Here is a 24,714-nt window from a genome sequence, read left to right as displayed (position 1 = left end):
AAACGCTTACTTTCCATGTTAGAGCTCATTTTATTACTTCTCTTCAAATCACATTAATCATGGAATGGAAACACACAGCAACAGAACGTACAAGCGTGACTTCAAACACTTTGTTACAGCAAACGTTCAAAATGTCCTCCGCTAACGAGGATACATGCATCCACCCTCCGTCGCATGGAATCCCTGATGCGTTGATGCAGCCCTGGAGAATGGCGTATTGTATCACAGCCGTCCACAATACGAGCATGAAGAGTTTCTACATTAGGTACCGGGATTGCGTAGACAAGAGCTTTCAAATTCCCCCATAAATGAAAGTCAAGAGGGTTGAGGTCAGGAGAGCGTGGGGGCCCTGGAATTGGTCCGCCTCTACCAATCCATCGGTCACTGAATGTGTTGTTGAGAAGCGTACGAACACTTCGATTGAAATGTGCAGGAGCTCCATCGTGCATGAACCGCATGTTGTGTCGTACTTGTAAATGCACATGTTCTAGCAGCACAGGTAGAGTATCCCATATGAACTCATGATAACGAGCTCCATTGAGCGTAGGTGGACGAAACTAAAATGAGCTCTAACATGGAAATTAAGCGTTTCCGGACACATGTCCAGATAACATCTTTTCTTTATTTGTGTGTGAGGAATGTTTCCTGAAAGTTTGGTAGTACCTTTTTGCAACACCCTGTATACAATGGTGTCGAAAATTAAGGAAAGAAACCACTGTTTCTCCGTCCTGTGTCTCATTCACGATATAATCATACTGACTGTCAATAGATGTCCGTACAACCGCGTCCTGCATGGAAAATGGTATTCTGGTCACAGGACAACCACGCCAACGATGACGTCAGGGCTCCTATGGAAAGGGATAGAGTTTCCCGGGTGGTCCCACATTCACTATCGCTGTTTACACAGTCACAGACGGTGCAGTATGGCACAGAGAAGATGGCTACCAGGCTCTCTGCGGTGGAGGACCATGAGAACAATGGAAGCAGGGCAGTCAAAAAATGGTTCAAATGGCTCTGAGCACTATGGGACTTAACTGCTGAGGTCATGAGTGCCCTAAAACTTAGAACTAGTTAAACCTAACTAACCTAAGTACATCACAAACATCCATGCCCGAGGCAGGATTCGAACCTGCGACCGTAGCGGTCTTGCGGTTCCAGACTGCAGCGCCTTTAATCGCACGGCCACTTCGGCCGGCCTAACCGGTGTATACGGACATCGATTTTTATAATATGTATGGACACATTGCATAAAACGTTTTGACATGGTTGGCTCTCAATAGCATCAAGATTTATGTGGTGTCACCGCCAGACACCACAGTTGCCAGGTGGTAGCCTTTAAATCGGCCGCGGTTCGTTAGTATACGTCGGACCCGCGTGTCGCCACTATCAGTGAATTGCAGACCGAGCGCCGCCACACGGCAGGTCTAGTCTAGAGAGACTCCCTAGCACTCGCCCCTGTTGTACAGCCGACTTTGCTAGCGATGGTTCACTGTCTACATACGCTCACATTTGCCGAGACGACAGTTTAGCATAGCCTTCAGCTACGTCATTCGCTACGACCTAGCAAGGCGCCATATTCAGTTACTATAATCTGAACAGATAATATTGTGAATCATGTACCGTCAAGAGCGACGTTCATCATTCATGGATTAAAGTTAAGTATCAAACTAATTACGTCCGCTTTCTGAGTTCTAATTCCTTGTCATGTGCCAGAGCTCACGTTAGTATAGTCCTTCCCTCCTCACGCCAGCCTGCGTGAGCTAAAAAGCATGCATTTCGGCCTCCTCTAGTAACACGGTGTTGGCTCGTCAGCCAACACAACAATATAGATCTATAGTCATGTTCATCTGTCCGACGGCCATCTTTGAAAGCAGAAATTGTCAGTGCTTTTTTCCAATCATTTGGAACATTTCAGTGCTGCTCCGAGGGGAGCAAGTTCTTCCTCACAGTCTTAATTTTTGTTGTAGTGAACAGTGCTGGATGGGAGGCGTACCTCTGGCGACAGGTATCTACTCCGGGGCCCAGTTACGGCTGCGATATCGGCTGCCCGCCGCGGCGCGCCGCTTTCCTCGACACCTGGACTCCAGCTCCAGGCTGTTTACCGCGCTATCGGCCGGACGCAGCTGTGGGATGTGGGCCGCGCAGATTGGATAGGACGGCGGCCGCGGAAACCGCAGCTTTACTCCCGAGCGCTGCCTACACTACTAGAGGGCGGCGCCGCGCCGCCTCCTGCTCATTGTGAGCGCAGCCGCCGCCTCTCCAGCACCTAGCAACCATCACCAGGCAACCAGCACCAGGCACCCAGCCCCCAGCACCTAGCAGTAAGCACCTGTCGGTGAGTGCCAGGCCGCCGGCGCACTTGTGGCTCACGCCTCGCTTCGCTCATCCACCAGCCATCGCAGGGCAGGCATTCTGTTTACCAGAGCCACAAGTTGCCCTCCATCTTTTACTCGCTACCTCCACGGGGAGAAATAATTTTGCCTTTGCATAAGACTATACAGGTTGAAATGGTCACTCATTCGAATCTCAGCTGGGTTTGTTCTACTGCCAGCCGTGGATAAACGTTGCAAACAAATTCCATATTCCTAGATTTCTGCAAAGCGTTGACGCAGTGGCAAACTGTAGATTCTTAACGAGGTTTCCGGGCATACTAAATAAATTCCCTGGTGCGTCAGTAACTCGAAAACTTTTCAAGTAATAGAACCCAGTACGTTATCGTCAGGAGTGTCCCAGGGAAATGGGACGGACTGCTCTTGTTCTATGTACACACCTTTAATCCCCTCACCCTTGATGCTTTAAAGAATCGATCTCTGTGTGTATAACAACTTCGAGACTGTAGCGCCTAGAACAGCTCGGCCACTCCGGCCGGCTATGGGAACACAGCGAAAAATGTTTGGTTGAACGTAAATGAAGGTGACGCTGTTGTATTTGTCCGCGAAAGTTACAGGGCTATGTCGGGAATATGTTGCAAGCGTCAGTCGTGCTCAGATTCTGTGTAGCTATGAGTACAATATGTCGGAGTTAAGTGAGCCTCAGCTTGCTCAAATCGCTACTGCTTGGTTGGTGTGCACATGCTACGCCAAGGGAGCCGAAGTGTTTGGTGCTTCAAGATGCACCTTATCGAAGATTTATACCGCTTAGAGGAAAAGTGAAAAAACATCATCCACTAAGCCACAATGCGAACAAAATTGTCTGTTGATTAATCGTGGCAGACGATCACTGAAGAGTATTGAGACGAAAAAATAAGAGGACTACAGCTGCGGAAGCCATTGACAAACCGAATATCCCACTTCCGAACCCTATGACCACCAAATCAACGCGAAGGAACCTTCATTAAGTTGAAACTGCAGGGCCATTTCGAATTTCAAAACCATCGATCATTGACTTAGCAGTAACACAATGAGCCAAAGCCGTAGAACCAGGACTGACGAGCAACGGAAGAAAGCCATTCGGTCAGATGAGTCTTGTTTCACACTGTTTCCAACTTCGTGTCGAGTTTACGTCCCAAGAGCGAAACATGGCGGGCGTTCGGTGATGAGTTGGGCGGTCATATCGTGGTGTTCCATGGGCTGCAAGGTCGCATTGCTGCCAAAGAGTGTATGATCATTTTGGCTGATCAGTTGCATCCCATCGTACAATTTTTGCTCTCTAATAGTGTGGCAGTACGCCAGAACGACGGGACCCGTGGTCGTGTCGTCCACGATGAACTGTCTCGTCTCGCCCGGCCGCCCCAGTCACCAGATTTCAATTCTGTTCAATCTCTGTGCTCTACTTTGGAGAGAAGTGTGGATGATAGCTGACCACCTCCATCACCGTTATCTAAACTTGCCACTGTTTTGCAGGAATAATGGTACACGTTTGCTTTGGAAACCATACAGGACATGTATTTCTCCAGTCCGAGAAGAGTGGAAATTGTTTCGAATTCCAACAAAACACTGTATTAGCCTTGCGAATATGTTGTGCTTTTTGTAGTTCCGTATTTGTGTCGTACCCCATGCCTACACAGTTTCTCATTTTAATAAGACTAATTGCGAAACTTTTGCCGCAAGATTATATCTCTTAATCAGTACATTATGACAGCATTTTAAATCGTTAAATTTGGTCTACAATAACAAGAAATACTGAACATCACTTTTTTTTACGTAGGGAATCTGAAACTGGAACAGGGTGTTTCTAGCCGTTTAGTAATAAACATAACGGATTTAACGGATGGGAGGATGAGAACTGTTTGCTGGTGAATCTGTAGTTTACGGAAACAGATACACCCTATGAATCTTGTCCTTGTATGGGTCCACAGCCTCAGTACGTTTTAAGAACGAAGGTATGGTCTAAGCAGGCTGCAATCTACTTATTGTCTGTGCTAGTAGCTAATTTCGTCAGTCGGCCGTGTTCATGCAAATGTCATAAACCTCAAACTTCACATCATGTTTAACTAAATAGCCAGTACATGTGTAACGGCACACATTTAGTCAAATATGAAGTGAAGCTTGATTTTTCAGATAAGTTCTTGAAAATGACATCTGGTCAAAATTAGCTAATAGTACACATAGTAAATGGATTACATCCTTCTTGGACCACGTTTTCCTTCTTATATCCTACGAAGTCTATAAAGAGAAAAGAACGATGGCGGGAAAAAAAAACAATCAGAAAGGCTCACGAGGAAACATTGGAATAACAAGTTGTTAGAGCAGCTAACTGCATATAAACTAATTAAGCTCATAAATAATTGAGAAGAAAATACTGAATATTAAACGTAATAACTGAACAAGAATTGATAAACACGTTTTAAACCATTATGCTATAGTGAGGGGGTCATTGAAGCAGAAACAGACAGCTCCCATTGAAATACAGTTCCAGAAGTTGATTCTATGACATTACAAGAACTATATACAGTGTTAAGATCTGTAAAAATTTTGAAGACCCCTGGATTAGATAGAGTGAATTATTTGAATTCTTTCCAATTTTCGTCAACTGCTTGTTTTACTTCGTCGTTCTACATTCTTAAATCCTTTTTATTCCTCATCTTCCTCTTCTTTGCTAAAACTTCATTTACAGTTTTATAGATTGGCCCTATTAAGTCTTTCTATTCTTTATTTGCGTCTTCGTCAGTGGGTGTTCCCACTAGATACTTTGTAAATCTATTTTATAAAGAGTTCTTCAACTTTCTTCTCGTAGGAGATATGCCTTACACAATTCTTCATTTTCTCGTTTGTATTGTGGATTTTTTTTCCATTTTGGTATCATTCTAATTTTTGTAATTACGAGATAATGGTCAGAATATGTATCACTGCCCCGTGTACTGTAACGTCCTCTTTCATGGATCTAAACTTACAATTGACGATTACATAATCGGGCAATGATCTATAACTCTGACTACAGATGAACTTTTGAATATCTTTCTTGCAAAAGTAGGTACTTGTTAATTACAGCTGGTGAAACTAATAAATTAACTAATTTCTTCTGCATTTCCATTTATTGCTTCTTCTCCAAAATTCTGCACAACATTAAGAATAGGTATTTTGCCTACTCGAACATTTAAATCCCCACTGATAATCAGTTGTTCATTTTTACAAATTGTAGTAGTTTGTAAAACCGTTTTTTTCGCCTCTTTCCCCTTCTTCTGTAGCAACGTCGCCGTAACTCTCGTTTGTCCTCATTCTAGTTCAAATTGTACTGTTATTTATGTAGGAACACCATCCTAATTTCTTCTTCAACTTTTGATATATTAACGTGGCTACTGCAAACCGAGCCCCTTCTCTCTGCTTTACTGCCCTATGCTTCATTGATTATTGGTTCAAATTTTTCGTTTCTTTTAATTTCTTTTTTGTTTCTGTTATAATAGCAACATTTATACTTCGTCTTTAGTTTTTTTCTCAAACAGAGGTCACTGTGTTAATAAACTGAATAAATCATACTTATTGTATTACTCGGTAATGAGCTTCTACGGACTCTTGTGCCAAAACAGTGTGAAAATATCCCTTATTAAGTTACAAAATGTTGTCGGTGTAGTTCTGGTTCAGCCTGTGTTTACTTTACCAGACTGGTTATTACTTGAAAGTATTGTTGGTTTCAGCCAAGTAATTCCTTACTGAAATAGACATTTTCATATGACAGCCTTATATGTACCGTATTTGCGTTAACACATGTAGCTGAACTTGTTTCATTACGTTTGCGTCATCGTCCTGTAACCTCTGATGAAAAGTCATATTACTACGACAAACCGAATGTACATTAATAACAGATAAACGGACGGAACATCTAGGAATGTACCAGTACAACGTCTAATAAACCATCCGTGTCCAGTGGTCGCTTTCCTCTGGTATGCAACGTACTCGTCCACACCCATTCACATCCTAAGCCCGTCGTGAAAAGTGAAATGTTACACAGGGTGTAAGAAAACGATTACATGAGATTTTGATGGATTCTAGAGGGTATCTTGAGGAACAGTTTGAGAATGGGAACGCTGCCCGAAAACTTTACCTAATGTCGCAAGTCAGTGTCAAAGTTATTCGAGACCAACACTTGTTGGTACGCAATCGTTTGGTAGCAAACGGGTATTAGTAAGAGCGGTGGGCGATATTTAACCTACTACTAAAATAAAACTGTTACTGATACTATTTAGCGAATAATATGTTCCTCACTGACTGTTGAACTCTTAATAGGGCAGGCTTCACCAAAATAGAAGCTAAATTTCACGTTTCATTTGGTTTTTGGAGAATAATTAAGAAAATTGTTCATTTACATATTACACTGTTTTTTTATTTTTGCTTTTATCATTTCAGTAATTTAAACAAATCATTTCCTTTCACTCATTATAGTCTGGAAACGCGCGACCGCTACGGTCGCAGGTTCGAATCCTGCCTCGGGCATGGATGTGTGTGATGTCCTTAGGGTAGTTAGGTTTAAGTAGTTCTAAGTTCTAGAGGACTGATCTCAGCAGTTAAGTCCCATAGTGCTCAGAGCCATTTGAACCTTTTTTTTTCACGCATTACCACTATAAAGGTCAGTCTCTAGCACCCTATTACGCACGTATTGCTCCAAGCGGACACATGTTATTCGAGCGCCTGCGAGGTATTTTTTCGTTCCGGACTTTGCATTGTAGCCGTTTCGGGCTGCAGCCACAACTCAGCAACTCCCCCCTCCCTCCCCCCCCCCCCCCCTTGCTGGGAGCTGCTGGCAGCAATTACATTTTCGTTCCTCTGGCAACAGTTAACTCGGCTGGATAGCCAAGTGTAGAGTCCTCACAACGCTCAAGCCGTGCCACCGTCCCATCGCGGATGCCGTGACACGTTCAACGCTCCAAGCCGTTTGCGCTTCATTCACTACAATCCTGTCTTTGTTTATCTTGGCTCTGAGCACTATGGGACTTAACATCTGAGGTCATCAGTCCTCTAGACAGAACTACTTAAACCTAACTAACCTAAGGACATCACACACATCCATGTCCGAGGCGGGATTCGAACCTGCCACTGTAGCAGCAGCGCAGTTCCGGGCTGATGTGCCTAGAACCACTCGGCCACAACGGCCGGCCCTTCTATATCTTGCTAAATTAAAATACTGTAGGAAAGTGATGGATAGAAATATTATTTTCAGTTATGCGAAAGCTTGCGAGTGGTTGACAAAAACGAAAAAAGTATGGAAATCTGTGACACTTCAGTACGCAGCGACTGGTGGGTAGCGTAGTTGGCAGCGTGTGCTGAATGCAGAACCTGTCAGGCTCGCTTAACTGCCTGAACAGCAAGCCGTGCAAGCCGGCCTGTCTGCAGTCTTTCTCAAACGATTTTAAAGAAACCATTCGGGAATAAACTCTGATTCGCGCACATCTTACATCTTTAATCGACAGCTTCACGGTGATCTGCCTATCGTTTCGTTAATGGTCGTAGTTAATGCGATATTCAGATAATCTGGAAAATACTGCGTGTGATTCTTAGAGTTGGTGGTGAAAAATATGGGAAACCATGAATTTGCGTTTGGTGCGTGTTAGATCACATGTAGCTGAGTATGAAATTTAGATAACATATTGAATTATTCTTTACACTTGGAAGGATATCGCTATCTGTCTCCAATGTCGACCAAATGGAACGAGCGTGCCAGAAAAATGCCTGAATTAAATATTGTCCGTCCCGACAGCTGAGTGGTCAGCGTGACAGACTGCCGTTCTCTGGGCCCTGGTTCGATTTCCGTCTGGGTCGGAGATTTTCTCCGCTCAGGGACTGGGTGTTGTGTTGTCTTCATCATCATTTCATCCCCCTCCGGGGCTGAGGTCGCCCAACGTGGCGTCGAATGTAGTAATTCCTGCACCAAGGCGGCCGGACCTGCCCCGCAAGGGGCCGCCCGGCCAATGACCCCAAACGCTCTTTTCCATTTCAATTAAATATTAATAAATCGATCAGAACTCATAAACCGTTTGAGATATCGAAACAAGTTTTTGCCAAATTATACCACGCAAAGAGGAGAGTATTTTGTCATATAAGTGATATGTGAAATTTCCGTATATAACGCAATACTCAAGCAACTACATTTTTTTAGATGAAATAATGTAACATTCAAGGACCATCAATAGCTGTTCAAACGAGATTTGCTGTGGGGTTTGCAACATTGTAAGTGAATAAGTTAGAAGTTTATTTTAATACTGAGAATAGGTTTTGTCGTAACTATTGGCCTGTCTTCCCCTCAGTTGTTGGTTTCCTAACACAGTTTTAGGATTCTGTCAAAATTTCAACGGCATTAGAATGGTGTGAGATGAATATTTGTAAACTCTACTGTTTTGGATGTGGCATAAGAGTAGTTACATATTACTCAAAACTTGTAATCCTTCACGAATACATACCTCCTCAGCCACATTACTTTTCACCTACACTCATTCTCAGTCGGATTTAAATGAGGATGATATGGAGCAAGCCTGATTAAACTATGCCCCTTACCGTCAGCCAGTTTGTGACATGGCAGCGTGGAGCTTTTGGTTTCTACAAAAGTTCCGTTATTTCCGCTTAACACAAGTTATGTTCACCTTTATCCAACGCAACATTTATTGTACCCAGAGCAAATGATTCGCTTTCCTCCATGCATTGTTGAAGCTTTATATACCTTATCGGAGTGGTGTGGTGCATTGTCCATTACTATCGTCGAATTCGGAGGAATGTTATGCAGCACAACAGATTTCTCACACCCGGTGTTCTTGGACGACCATTTTTATTGTGAATCTCATGTTCAGACGTGCTGCACTGTTTTCATTAATACGACACCAACACGAAACACTAGTTCAATACGTGATTACTGCAACAGCGGCGCTTTACCAACCGAACTGCTGACGGCGTGATAGGAAAAGCCGCCTCGCCATTGGTTTTACCTAGGCAACGGCGTCATGTGTCCCCCTGTGAGCCAAATGTCGGAAGTCGCAGCTAATTTTAAACGCACTATAGTGAGGATTTGTTTTCTGCAAGAGATGAAAGTAACTGCGATATTTATGGTCAAACATTGCCGTTCAAAAAGAACTGTGCACAATCGGAGGAAACGTCTAGAGAAGGGGCACCAAACAATAAGTTTATCAATGCATAGTGTAATGTTCCTATTCATATTGTAGGCGAGGATTAAGCCGAAACTTCACCTCAAAAATATTAATTATGTGCAGTATGCACGTTCTAATATCGAGGTTCCTACAAAATGTTAAACTGAGTTCTGGAGTATGGGAACGTAACTAGCGTACTCTGATACTCATCTCGTTGAATCGGGTGTCCCGAAGGCTCTTTGACATTGCCGCAGAACTTCTGAGATTCTGTGTTGGATTCTTTTATATCCCTGTTTCGTTGCAACGATTTTACTTAATGAAAAGTCTTCAGTCATCTAATTTTAAAAAGCTTCATTTATTTAAACAAACCGAACTGAATGCAAGAGCACTTTTGCCGCCTCACGCTCCATTTGATAATGGATCCCCTACTAAAGACTGCGAACCCATATAGTCCCAGCAGCCGTTTCTTATGTAACGAAAAAACAACGTAAACAACCTGGTATAAAAAGATGATTTACTTAGAAGGAGAGACAGCATTGGTCGTATTTTTTAATCTCAGTTTATGTGATCGCTCTAAACTTGTTGACACCAGTGCCTACCAATTTAAATTATATATTACAGCACTGAGGATGGTCACAAAGTGACCTAAAATCGCTTTTGTGGTTAATAAAACAAAAAATACGACCAATGCTGTCTCTCCTTCCAAGTACATCCATCATCTGGTCGTGGTGGACAGGACACTCCATGGAGTCGCCAATCAATAAAAGATGATATTCTATGCGTCTTACTATGAATAATAATCTGTACCAAATCATTTAAGCGTGGCAGGACGCAGAGCACAAAAACATAAATACATCTTTCGTAATTATGTTCGTAAAATATAGGGCCTTCCGGTACCAAATGTTACATGATGAGCATTTTAACAATTAATTTTATATGTTTATTTTAATTAGAATGAAGTTATTATTTCATTTGGCTGCCATCGTCTTAGTTCCACCACAGTTCATAATTAATATGCACGAAACACACTGTTTCATTTTATACGTAGTACATGTTTATTTAATGAATTCTAAGAGTTGAATAACACTGTATGAAAGTGTTTTCTGTTTCGTGTGAAAAGACATTAAACAATAATTCACGTAAGCCTAAAGTCAAGACGTCACCGAATACGCGAAGGCGTGCTAAAACCGATGCCTCTGAATTTTTTATTCTGTTCTCAATACCGGCTGACGCATTACACGACACGCTGACACAAGTTCAACCCTTCGCCGCTAGAAGGCACCGCATTGTAGAGTGTAACGCTGTGGTGTGTAACGTAACTGTGTTGGCGCGCGAGAAAATCAAGCTGAAGTCGAGTCTCTAACCGCAGAAAACGTTCCTCCAATTGAGATCCATAGAACAAATGGTAGCTGTGTACGGTGATGATTGTATCGACATCAGAAATTTGCGGCGTTGGGTTGTTCATGCTGGATATGAAGGAATCGGTGGTAGTAACCTCGACGTGTCTGACAGAGCTCGGAATGTTTCCAAAACTTAAAAAAACACCTTCAAAGACTTCAAGCTCACAGTGATGAAGAGGTGCAGGGAGACGTCAGGTTATGGCTCCGTCATCAACCATTCCACAATTATGGTATCAACAAACAGCTCTCTCGTCGGGAGAAATGTGTTCGTTGCCAGGGTGACTATGTTGAGAAATAAACATATCAGAAAACCTGATGTTTTCTGCACGGTCGTAGCTGCAACACTAAGTAGACTACGCCTATCGGTATAGACTAACCGCACTCCAAGACTTGACAGGCTGCCAAGGTGAAAATAACCATTAGAGGCTTGTTCTTGCCACATGTTTCTGAAATTACTACTCAACCTAAACACATACGACTTGTAATAGCTGTAATTATTAGTCTGCAAATAACGTAAATACTGATGTAATGTTCAGTACACCACCCTCAGTCACCAATAGAAATAACTGCACTCATACCCATTACACTCTGTATGTTAAGGTTGTAAATTACATGGTGCTGAGAAATAGTGTGAAAAGCGTGTAAAGGTGCTGCAGTGTGAGTTGTGCTCAGAAATAATTTTATGAACATTCGATACGTCTCGCCGTTGCCGAGTTAATTAAGCATTGAAGTTAGCCAAATTCAGTAATAAACATATCAGAAAACCTGATGTTCCCCGCATGGTCGTAGCTGCAGTACAAAGTAGACTACGCCTATCGGTATAGACTAACCGCACCCCAAGACTTGACGGGCTGCCAAGGTGAAAATAACCATTAATGGCTTGCTCTCTTGCCACATGTTTCTGAAATTACTACCCAATCTAACAACATACGACTTGTAATAGCTGTAATTATTAGTCTGCAAATAATTTAAATACTGATGTAATGTTCAGTACACCACCCTCAGTCACCAATAGAAATAACTGCACTCATACCCATTACACTCTGTATGTTAAGGTTGTAAATTACATGGTGCTGAGAAACAGGGTGAAAAGCTTGTAACGGTGCTGCAGTGTAAGTTCTGAGAAATAATTTTATGAACATTCGATACGTCTCGCCGCTGACGAGTTAACTAAGCATTCAAGTTAGCCAACCAGCCCATACTGCGCGCAAACTGAAGCGTCCCACCAGAGACGGTGCTGCCAACGTTTACTCATTTCGATTTCCTAAAACGAAACAAGAGAGCGATACAAAAATTGGACAAGGGACAGTAGTAAGGCTCAAACCCGAGCCAAAGTCTGAGCGGTCTCGGTCGCTATCATCTGCGCTGTGAGGACAGCTGTCAATACGTTATCTGGCGCTCCATTTGAATTTGTGCGCGGCACCTGATTGGCTAACGTCAATGCTAATTAACAAGGCAGCGGTTTACGTCTTAGAATTTTTCCTTAACAGTTCTTTCTCAAAATAACCTAACCTGCAACATCTATATAGCCTTGTCAGACTGTTTCTGACCACCTTGTATACAAACCACGTAATAAAATTTCTGTGTATCGTGTCGTTCACTAATCGAATGTATCTTATACTACAGTGAGTTACTCTCGATGTGTTAAATTACAACAAAGTTCTAAACTAATGCTGCATACCTTGCTGGTTTCAGTGTACTTTATGCCCTACTTGAAACTAATAGGCCTCATGGAATCTGTTACCCGGTTGGAACTTCAAGAATCCTCCATGGCAGTAAACCACCATAAGAGTTTCTAAGTCCAGCGACGAGTCGGTAGGAAGAGGCTGACGCGACGTATAGCTCTACCGGTCTTTCTTCCCACTCGAGACTGCAAAAGTTAAGCGGAACCCTCCCTGGATCAGTTGAGTGAATCGATACTCTGAACTCCTCCCTACCTGTTCTGTACCGTCCTCTCGCTGTTGTAGTACCTTTTTTTTCGCGCTACTGGATTCTTTCGGGGATATAGTCTGCATATGTAGCTATACGTGGAAATGCGAGTAGCTAATCAACTTTAAATAAATTCTTGGAGGCGGTTACAGGGAATTTACTGAAACATCTTAGAACAGTTATTAATCACACCATTCCACGGAAATAACTTCAAAACTGTGGAAAACGGGGAGCACGGCCTGCACAGACATCAGACCTGAACTGCATCCCACCGCCGACTGAAGAGACTGGCGCGTAACAAAATTTTTTAGTACACTCCGTATGACTTCCGAACTATTCTTAACTTGTCAGCAGACATAATTGTCATTTGTTTCCCGATATAAATAGTTTACTGTGTAGTGGCACTGCGGCAGCAAAGCTTTAGTGGCACTCAGGCGGGTGAGCGCGTGGCGTTCAGAATCGCCGAGTGTACGTAAATAGGTAATCAAAATTTGATAAATATGTAAATAAATCTGTAATGAAGCAGTGATACGTAATATCTAAGATTTTATTTATTAGCAAGAAATTATAAGTTCACAGGTAGGCCAGTCAAATATCTATGTTAATTCTAAATAAGTTCATTTCTGCTGCAATGAACTGAAGTACAAGTTTGTCCTATTCGAGCACTGAAATCACGCCAGAACAGGACGCACAAATTAATGATAATACACTTTTCCAAATGTTCTGTTGGCATTCACGGCCTTATGTCTGACATGTTTTTGTAAATAGAGGAAAATCGCTCAGATTCGCAAGAAGTCAACGGTGCAGATTTATACAAATGGATTGTGCCAAGAATAATATTCTCAGTGGATTCTACAACTTCACAGTTCAATAAACGAGGCAAAATAACAAGATTTGAGTATCCAAGGTTGTCATTCAGCACAGACTGTTGTTTTCAAAATGGTTCAAATGGATCTGAGCACTATGAGACTTAACTTCTAAGGTCATCAGTCCCCTAGAACTTAGAACTACGTAAACCTAACCAACCTAAGGACAGCACATACATCCATGCCCGAGGCAGGATTCGAACCTGCGACCGTAGCGGTCGCGCGGTTCCAGATTGTAGCACCTAGAACCGCTCGGCCAACCCGGCCGGCCGACTGTTGTTTACTGGAAACTACACCATCCAGTTCACCTGGTACAACAATGACGTTTCAAATTGCGTCTTCCACTGTTCCCATAGCCTCTTGACGAGGCATAGCTGACGTCTCTAGTTTCTTGACAGTGTCGGAAAGTAAGCTGAAGTGACTTGCGATACACGAAACTGTAGTGAGCACTTTGGAACTGTTGAATACTGACAAGGATTCGCTCGCAGACATTACAGAATCATAAGAAAAGCAATCCACCGCTGATTTCACGGCATCAAAGTGGTTCCTTCAGAAAATCACTGCCTCAGTCCATGCAGCCGAACTTCTTATTATTGGCTCCGGAAGCAGAGCTACATCAGGTACGTGATGTTTGTAGCGTTGACAGAATAAGGAAGTTTCAAGAAAAGCTCCTTCGTTGCAGATATTAGTGTATATGCTTCTGATGTCTAATTGTATCTACAAGTTATTGCAATGCATAAGCCGTACGTGTGACATTCACTAAGTTTGAAAAAAATAAATTAACCTATTTGCCCGATTTCAACAAGTGTGGTGCTGCACCGGCGAAAATCGTTCTGATACAGACTATGACAATGGACCTCTCCTACTGCCAGCTCTTTGCTTTCCATATTTTGACAGGTGGTGATATGAACCAAAACAAGAGAAGTCCAGTAACCATGAGCTCTGAAGTGAATGCTTTCATACCTACGATCACATCTTCAGCTTTGCTACAACAGGTCTACTGAACAAATGCTTACAGCTCTAAAGTAAGCAGTTAAGAGCCCAAATTTACTATATTTCTCATGTCTTGGTCAATACTTCCCGCTCCCAAAATATGAAAAACAGAGATGTTGCAGAGTTCCAATGTCGGATGTAACAGAACTCCCCTACCACAAATCGATACAACTACACCACTGGATCATTCTTGAAAATTTGTAACATTTTCACGAAGCCACCATGTATGGTATTTCATGAGTTGTGTTGATTCTTCGACGTGTTTACTTTCTTTTGTTTTTCGGTTTCCTTCAATAGTAATTTCAGCCTTCTGTATATAATTCTTGCGAAATACAAACCTTTTTCAGTCGTTTGTAGCTGTTTCCTTAAATAAAAGTTGCTTATAGTATATGTCCGACGGAAAGGTCCGAACAATTGGTAGAAAGAGTATTTCCAAAGGGGACTTCCTGAATGAATTAGATATTCATCGGGTTTTTTCGATGGATCTTAGTATGACATCTGCCTTCCGTACGATTAAATTTATAGTCATTCTACGTCAAATCGTTCCAGAGAGAAGACCAAAATACGTGGGTGGCATTGTGACGTACTCAGCGAGTGATGGCCCGTGGTCATTAACGGTTAACACAAGGGAACAGTAGTACTGTGAGATTTGTCGTTGGCGATGGTCTTTTGTAAAGGAAAGTGCCGTCGCTGGACGTTCGAGAGAATGCACAGGAAGACCAAGACAAGTTTTACTCATGAAGGTAAATGCTTACAACAAAGGGAAAGAAAGCCGACATTACGCAATTAAAAGCTTAGCGACGGGCATTTGAAACACACCACATCGTTTAAATACGTATTTATAGGTAATACTGATTTTGAGAAGCGATATGAATCGGGACGGCCATGTAAAATCAGTATAACGGAAGACCAAGGTCAGCGTGTCTGTGAAGTACACCCCGCGCTTCTAAGACGCTGGTGGGACTGATTCTCCAGCGTATTGAGTTATTATCAAGTTAGCATGTCTGGAGACATAGAGCGAACTAGGGGACAGCGGTTAAGTTCGTAACACGACCTTGTAGCACATTCAGAGGAATAACAGTGACGCTCCGGTAATTTAAATGGAATTCCTTGTAAAAAAAAAAAAAAAAAAAAAAAAAAAAAGACTGCTTTTAGATTTCAAGTAGTCAGTGATGGAATAGCTGCCTCACTGTGTCGATGGAATGGGAAAATTAAGGCTTATTTGTTGCTAGCATGGATAATATGTTTCCCTTATACGAATGGGTGTTCATAAAAACTTTCATCACAATTTAATGAATGGCATATGGAAAAAAATTTTAATTATGCACATCTTCTTGTCACGTTTTGCATAGTGTTCGGTTGAGTGGTCTGTTAGTAGGACAGACATTTGGAAAATCCTGTCCTGGATATAGCCCGTAGTTTGCGGTAGCGAATCTGCTTCATCTGTGAATGTACATACTGTGCAAAACATTCTCTTCTCCCTGTTATTATTAGTTTGCCGACTTGTCTTTTGCAAATGTTGGTTTTCTGTACTTCCTCAATGGGCTCTGAGCATTTCCGTAACACTCTGATATTGTTTGAATCGCCCGCTAATATGTCTTTGATCTTTTAATGTGACGGTTTGGGACCCCAAACTCTGGCACTCAATAGCAACGGGTCATGCAAACTGTTGTGAGTGGGCCTTGTGCCTACACAACCAGCAACCAAAACTGCAAGTGTGGGAAGCAGGTCACATAACTCGTAGGGGCTAGCCTTTCCGCTGGCAGAGGCAATTCGGCCACGATCCGGTCGGCCACCAAACGGCACCGACAGAGGTCGTTGACCCACAGACGTATCCCCCCCTCCGCGGGCCACCTAACAGAAAATACTGCCTACAGTATCGGGTACCGGGGCTGAATTAGTGCCGCCGCTAGGGCAACGAAGAGCAGTCCACTCGGAGTGGGCTTCGTGGGCGAGCCACTGAACGCAGTAGCATTCCATTAATCAGAAACTCACTTTCGAGCTGCCGCAACGAAGACGCCACTTTCCGAATCAATAATCAGCTAGTGGAACTGTGAGAATTCAGGTCTTTGTTTCATTAGTGCTACGCTGGACTCTGCAGTATTTCGTCACACTGGAACTTTGAAACTGGGCCGTCCTTTTGGGATTTTAACTTGTACTGATTCACAATTACCAAAATATTCTTTAGACTCTTGTTAGCATAGTCCAGTGTGTATTTGCTAGTTAGTTACGTTTTCCAGTGGTTGTTATTTTCCTAAATGCTTTTAGTCTTCAGTCAATATTGACATTTACTGAACTGGTCCCGAGTTCGAGTCTCGGTCCCACACACAGTTTTAATCTGCCAAGAAGTTTCGATTGATGTTTACTATTTGTCCGATGTTCAAATATGTGTGAAATTTTATGGGACTTAACTGCTAAGGTCATCAGTCCCTAAGCTTACACACTACTTAAACTAAATTATTCTAAGGACAAAAACACACACCCATGCCTGAGGGAGGACTCGAACCTCCGCCAGGACCAGCCGCACAGTCCATGACTGCAGCGGCCTAGACCGCTCGGCTAATCCCGCACGGCTATTTGTCCCATAAGTGGCAGTTTCGTTCTCCATACAGATTAGCTGTTATTTCTATACTCGAGAAGAGATTTCCTTTTCAGTGCTGTTTATTCTTATCTGAAAAGAAATTTTCTTTCTGAAGAAATTCATTCTTATCTTGTACTTAAGAAGAGCCATGAAGACTTATTATTTCCTGTTAATTAAGTCTATTCTATCGAATCTAAGTGAACATTCCTTGTCCGGTGAGTCAGATGGACTGGACACAAACATTACGTGTACGAATTCCTTTATAGGTAAGCCACATTTCTCGCAGTAAACTGTAATTGGCCATTCGCCTTCCTTGTAACACATCCTATGTCCTCATTCGGTTGCATATCCCCTCGCTACCAGGCTACGTACGGTAGATCGGTATTATGGATCACTCATGTTCACAAACTGTTGATAATCTTTTGAATAGATATTGTTTTTTCTCATGTAGCTAATGAAGCTAATCCGTGAGATGAGACTTTTTCAACAAAGTGCAAATTCTGTTTTACGAAAGAAACTAATAGTTACAAGCTGTTCTGTAAATTAATCTCATCAGACACCATGGAATGCGTAAAACGTTAAAAATCTAACATCAAGCGTCTCAAACACATTTCGTCGGTCGTGAACCTAGACATAGTTAGCATTTTATGCAATCATGTTTGTGGAATTACTTTTGTTCTGGTTTTTATTACTAACCGAGAATAAGACTCATAGTCCCTAGCTTTACAATATGTATGTAGCAATTGCTGACCATAAACACCAAATCGTATACGTTCGTGGGATACCCCTACAGAATAGATGTTTACTCGAAAGCAAATTGCCTTTTCTTGAGCCTTTTGTAATACCAAACTTTTCTCCAAAGAAGTTGGAAAGGAATGCTACATGGAACATGTACGTACTTCTCAATGACCAGCAGGTAAATCACCAGCAAATGCAAAGTTTACGAAAAATAAGAACTCTAAACTGAAACACAACTGCGGATTGGGAATTGCTATGAGACGTACAATCAGTTGCTTGACTAATTCCTTCTGCGGGGACATTGATCTCTTCAATAAACTAGCTAGACTCAGAACACTAAAACGATTCCGTGAACGTGAATAATCACAGAAATCGTGAGACAGTAGATACTTGCATCTATGTGGGAAAATCTGACGTTTTCTTTAGGGCAGTAAAATATTAGCACTTTCACGATGGTGAGACCTTGACTGGACTAGTCTGCGGTGTGTAAAGATCGAACGATCTGGCAAAGCTTCTTATGCTTATGCTTATGAAGGCGAAAGCAAAGAATATAGAGAGGCATAAGGCTAAAGCGATAAAAACTTCCTTACACAGGAGAAATATGTTGGAACGAATATAAATTCATGTCGGAGGATTCTCAGGACGGATTTGTTAGGAGGATAGTGTTGTATAGAGGTGAAATGTGGTAAAAAACTAAAGAAAAAAGGAGCACAGAACCTTTTAAAATTTGATGCTACACAGCAATCCTGAAACTTTGGCACGCAGATCGAATAACTTATAAAGAGGTACTCAATCTAATCACAGAGAAAATAATTTTGTGGTGCAACTTGAAAAAGAGAAGGGAGAGGTTGACAAGTCACGTCCTGAGACATCAATTTGGCATGTCAATTTTTGGTGGCTGAGGATCATGCGTTCCATGCAAAACGCCGGCCGGAGTGGTCGTGTGGTTCTAGGCGCTACAGTCTGGAACTGCGAGACTGCTACGGTCGCAGGTTCGAATCCCGCCTCGGGCATGGATGTGTGTGATGTCCTTAGGTTAGTTAGGTTTAAGTAGTTCTAAGTTCTAGGGGACTGATGACCTCAGAAGTTGAGTCCCATAGTGCTCAGAGTCATTTGAACCATCAATTTGGCAATGAATCAAAATGTAGGTAAAAGTTGTAGAACAAGACCAAGGCTTCACTACAAATAGCGGGTTCTGATGCATGTAGAACGCAGTACACAGGCAAGTGTGGGAATACTAACACAGTACACAGCAGGGCGATGAGGCTGACGGGCAAAACGAAGTAACAGCAGTGGATACTTTTATTTGGTCACTGAGTGTTCGTCTCCTGGATTGGTGTAAAAACTTTTGGTGGCTATACTACTTGAATCAAATGACGCATTGGCGGTTTAAGGATGTATTAATGTAGCAGATGCTATTATTTTCGTTTACATAAACAAATGAAATATGAACCTAATCAACCAAGAGTCAGTTCTTCAATTTTGCTGGCCTTATCCCACATCTTCATGCAACCGGCATCTTAATCTGGATTTCGCAGTGTTAGTAGCTGTAGTAAGCAAAGAAAGGAAAGCAGAAAGGTGAAAGGAGTATACAGAGGATCTATAAAAGGGCAATGTACTTGAGGTCAACATTTTGAAAATGGAAGAGGACGCAGATGAAGATGAGATTGGAGATATGATACTGCGTGAAGAATTTGACAGAGCACTGAGAGACAACATTCCGCTAGAACTGGTGGTAGCCTTGGGTCAGCCAACCATCACAAAACTCTTCCATCTGGGTAGCAACGTGTATGAAACAGGCGCAATTCCCTCAGACATCAAGAAGAATATAATAATTCCAATTCCATAGAAAGCAGGTGTTGACAGATGTAGAAATTACCGGAATACCAGTTTAATAAGTAACGGTTGCAAAATACTAACACGACTTCGTTACAGACGGTTGGAAAAACTGGTAGAAACCGTCCTCGGTGAAGATCAGTTTCGATCCCGTAGAAATGTTGGAACACGTGAGGCAATACTGACCCTAAAATTTACCTTAGAAGGTAGATTAAGAAACGCAAACCTACGTTTCTAGCATTTGTAGACCTAGAGAAAGCTTTTGACAATGTTGACTGGAATACTCTCTTTCAAATTATGAAGGTGGCAGGGATAAAAATACGGGAGCGACAGGCTATTTACAATCTATACAGAAACGAGATGGCAGTTATAAGAGTCTAAGGGCACGAAAGGGAGCTAGTGGTTGAGAGGGAGTGAGACAGGGTTGTGGCTTATCCCCGACGTTATTCAACCTGCATATTGAGCGAGCAAGAAAGAAAACAAAAGAAAAATCTGCAGTACGGATTCAAGTCCAGGAGAAGAAATAAAAACTTTGACCTTTTCCGATGGCATTTTCATTGTGTCAGAGTCAGCAAAGGTCTTGGAATAGCAATTGAACGGAAAGGACAGTGGCTCGAACGGAGGATATAAGACGAACACCAACAAAAACAAAACGAAGATAATGGAATGTAGTTGAATGAAATCAGGTGATCCTGAGGGAATTAAATCACGAAATGAGACACTTACAGTAGTAAATGAGTTTTGCTATTTGGGGAGCAAAATAACTGATCATGCTCGAAGTAGGGTGGATACAAAACGTAGACTGGCAATGGCGAAGATAGTGTGTCTGAACAAGAGAAATTTGTTACCATCGGGTAGAGATTTTTAAGTGTCAGGAAGTCTTTTCTGAAAGTATTTGTATAGAGTGTAGCCATGTATGGGTGTGATACATTGAGGATAAGTATTTTACACTAGAAAAGAATAGAAGCTTCCGAAATGTGGTGCTACAGAAGAATGCTGAAAATTCGATGGGTAATTAATGAGGAGGTACTGAATAGAACTGGGTAGAAAAGGAATCTGTGGCACAAGTTGACTAGAAGAAGGGATCGGTTGGTAGGACGTGTTCTGAGACGTTAAAGGGTCACCAATTTAGTATTGGAGAACAGCGTGGAAGATAAAAATCGTAGACGGAGACCAAGAGATTCAGAAGGATGTAAGATGCAGTAGTTACTTGGAGATGAAGAAGCTTGCACAGGATAGAGTGGCATGGAGAGCTGCATCAAACCAGTCTCTGGACTGAAGACCACAACAGCAACATAGAATGGCAGATATCATTATTTTCATTCACATAAAGAAATGAAATAACTTAAAATTACTCAGCCCAGAGTTAGTTATTCTTCTTCATTTCACTGGCCTTATCCCGCATCTTCAGCGGGTCGCCATCTTAATCTGGATTCGGCAGTATTAGTGGCAGTTGTAGTTCGGATGCCCTTCCTGTCACAACATCTTCCCCCTCCACAGGGACGGAATTTGTGTATCTCATCTGTGTACCCCATCTGAGAACGGTTTCTAAGTGTTTGCAAATCGTGTCATGAGGCTGAGCGTGGGTAACGTCCTGTTAATGGTTTAATGGACGTGGGAAACCGCCTCCCCGAAACTCAGAAGTGGCGTGCTAATACGCGCTGCTTTCCGGGCAATTCTCGGTTAAATTTTCAATTTTTTGACACTCTTTTATACATTGTACGCGATGTCGCAAGTGACTAAAATTACGCGCCACAGCTTGCGGCTTCCGTCGATCGGTATCCAGCTGTTAGATTAGAGTGTGTAACCAAGAAGGTATAGTCGCACTATTTCAGTTCAGAAAGACACATAACGTAAAATATGGAACAGCCAACTGTTCATAAGTGACAGAGTGGGAGCGTGACATGATGGGTGAGGGAGAAAAAAAAAAACATAAAAGAGAGAGACGGAATGGGAGGGAACATGGAGAGAGAAACGGACTCGCGAAATGATGAAAACCATGGGTTAGTTCGTTAATCTCTTTTAAGGCCCTTTTTTCGTAAAACTAACCAGTGAGTCGATAATGCACTGTTAGGTGATAAAGCAAATGAAACGCACAAAGATGTTATTATAGTCCTTGAAAGGTAATTTTGAGCTACGAAATGTTTTTGATCTAAATGGGAATATTAAATATATCGTGTGAATGGGGGGGGGGGGGGGATATTAAAACTAAAAAAGAAAATATCTCTAACATTCGTGGTACGTTGCACATTGCTCGCGGGCCGTCTGCGCGTCGTGAACGCAGGGTGCGGTGGCGTGCTGCAGTGTAATGGGCACTTGGAAAAGCACACACGGAAAACTCGAAGAGCGCTTGTTAGAGTGCCGCCGTTGTGCCACCTAGACGTTTCCCGTTTAAATGGCTTTCAAACGAGCCACGAGTGGCTGCAGCCACTCGCGTTTGAAAGAGGACGCCAAATCGAATCGGCCGGCTTCCCCCGGCTGGCTTTCTGTTCCGTTGTTCTGTTCTGTCCCGCGGCCCAGCCTCTGCGCACTTGCTCACCCGTAAATCCTGCTGTCTGGAGCGCATAAATCTCCGCTCACAGAGAGCGCACCCCTCCCTAATATGCTTCTCAGCAGCGCAGTTTTTTTCCCCCTCTCACGGATCCCGCCAGCTTTGTCTACAAGTGCTCAAGGCCGTTCCATATTGCCGCGAAAGCGATTCTCTCTCCTTGTTAGCACAACGCCGAATGTTACTCAGTCAAATGTGGCTCCAGGTCGTTACTCCCGCACTGAGAATTAAAAGCAGCAGTTCCTGTTGTTAATAGCCTTTTTTCCTTTTTTATCCTCTCTTTTTCTTGTTGCTTGTACTCGCATTCTTCTCAGAAATTCCGTGTCGTATCGACAACTCTAATGATGCATGACACTCAAAACGCTAATTCACGGTGACGCCGAAAATACTGCAGTGAATTGGTTCTCCGTGTACTGTGGCTACTGTAAATTAAGAATTTGCAACCTCAACATATCGTTTCCTTGGCAAACGTGAGCGCTACCAGCTGTTCACGAGCTTTTGGTAACACTATATTTCGGATGTTGGTATGGAGCCACAGTAAATAGGGAGAATACAGAATGAAATATATCATCTTACTAGCAGACTAAGTTTTATTAAATGATCGCGTTCTGGTATCTTTTTCCACAAGAAACTGAAACCTAATGCTAGTGAAAACCCCACCAGGAAACTACTTATACACTGAAGCGCCAAAGGAGCTAGCACAGGCACGCGGATTGATATACAGAGATATGTAAACAGGCAGAACACGGCGCTGCGGTCGGCAACGCCTATCTGGCACAACAAGTGTCTGGCGCAGTTGTTAGATCGCTTATTGCTAGTACAATGGCACGATATCAAGATTTAAGTGAGTTTGAGCGTTGTGTTATAGTCCGCCAACGAGCGATGGGACAAAGCATCTCCGAGGTAGCGATGAAGTGGGGATTTTCCCGTACGACCATTTCACAAGCGTACCGTGAATATCAGGAATCCGGTAAAACATCAGATCTCCAACATCACTGCGGCCGGAAAAAGATCCTTCAAGAATGGGATCAACAACGACTGAAGAAATTGGTCAACGTTACAGAAGTGCAACCCTTCCACAAATTGCTGCATATTTCAGTATTGGACCATCAACAAGTGTCAGCGTGCGAACCATTCAACCCTTGATGACTGCACGACATAAGGTTTCACAACTCGCCTAAGCCCATCAACACTGACAGTGGACTGTTGATGACTGGAAACACGTTGCCTGGTCGGACGAGTCTCGTTTCAAATTGTATCGAGCGGACGGACGAGTACGGATACGTAGTTAATCTCATGAATCCATGGACCCTGTTTGTCAGCAGGGAATTGTTCAAGCTGGTGGAGGCTCTGTAATGGCGTGGGGCGTCTGCAGTTGGAGTGGTGTGGGACCCCTGATACGTCTAGATACGGCTCTGACAGGTGACACGTACGTAAGCATCCCGTCTGATCACCTGCATCCATTCGTGTCCATTGTGTATTCCGACGGACTTGACAATTCCAGCAGGACAATGCGACGCCCCACACGTACATAATTACTGCAGAGTGGCTGCAGGAACACTCTTCTGAGTTTAAACACTTCCGCTGGCCACCAAACTCCCCAGACGTGAACATTATTGAGGATATCTTGGATGCCTTGCAACGTGCTGTTCTGAGGAGATCTCCACCCCTTCGTACTCTTGCGGATTTATGGACAACCCTGCAGGATTCATGGTGTTGTAGTGTAACGACGCAAGTTTTGTATAAATGATTTTCTTTTGACATATGACCATGTACAGACTTCGTCACCTACGTCAGTTACAACACACTTCAAAATTATTTAAATTCTTTTTAAATTGTCTCTGAATAGTTCTTGAACGAAACTGTAAGAAAATCATCATTTGAGTCGTACGCGCAGAATTTCGTCACTCAGTCCAATTTGTTTGTGCAAACCTTTTCAATTTAGATGTCGTTTTGTTTCTTCTCAGAAATTATATTAATGCAAGTTATCTGATTCAACAAATATTAGACCCACATTGAATAAACTTTCCAGATTCAAACTCGCGATGAACGTTGTCAAAATTAATAATCAATTCATTCACATAATTCTTCCTAAATAAATTCTCGGAACACGTATTTGAACTTTAGCAGTATCCACTAGTTTATTATCTTCCTACATATAGACGTGAACCTGAGCCTTGACAAGATATGACTGAACATTTACAACATGATTAAACTTTCTATGACATCATTGTTGTAGAAACATTACAAATTCTTATTTTTCCAGTTTTTAGAAGCATGACGCAACAACTCGATTTCAGGATCTTCCGTTGCTC

General features: G+C 42.5%; 1 protein-coding gene across 1 annotated transcript in view; it reads left to right on the top strand.

Annotated features, from left to right (window-relative positions):
- The first annotated feature begins 2,208 nt into the window (after positions 1-2,208).
- Positions 2,209-24,714, top strand: part of LOC124804732 (hemocyte protein-glutamine gamma-glutamyltransferase-like) — a 383,610-nt gene continuing 361,104 nt past the window's right edge. The window contains exon 1 of the mRNA XM_047265026.1: positions 2,209-2,335. The gene's annotated coding sequence lies outside the window, so the exon portion shown is untranslated. The remainder of the gene's footprint in view (positions 2,336-24,714) is intronic.

This window comes from Schistocerca piceifrons, chromosome 7 (assembly GCF_021461385.2).
Source record: "Schistocerca piceifrons isolate TAMUIC-IGC-003096 chromosome 7, iqSchPice1.1, whole genome shotgun sequence".
Classification (NCBI taxonomy): Eukaryota; Metazoa; Arthropoda; class Insecta; order Orthoptera; family Acrididae; genus Schistocerca; species Schistocerca piceifrons.
The sequence above is the reverse complement of the archived record's forward strand: the minus strand, read 5'-3'. Positions and strand labels throughout refer to the sequence as shown.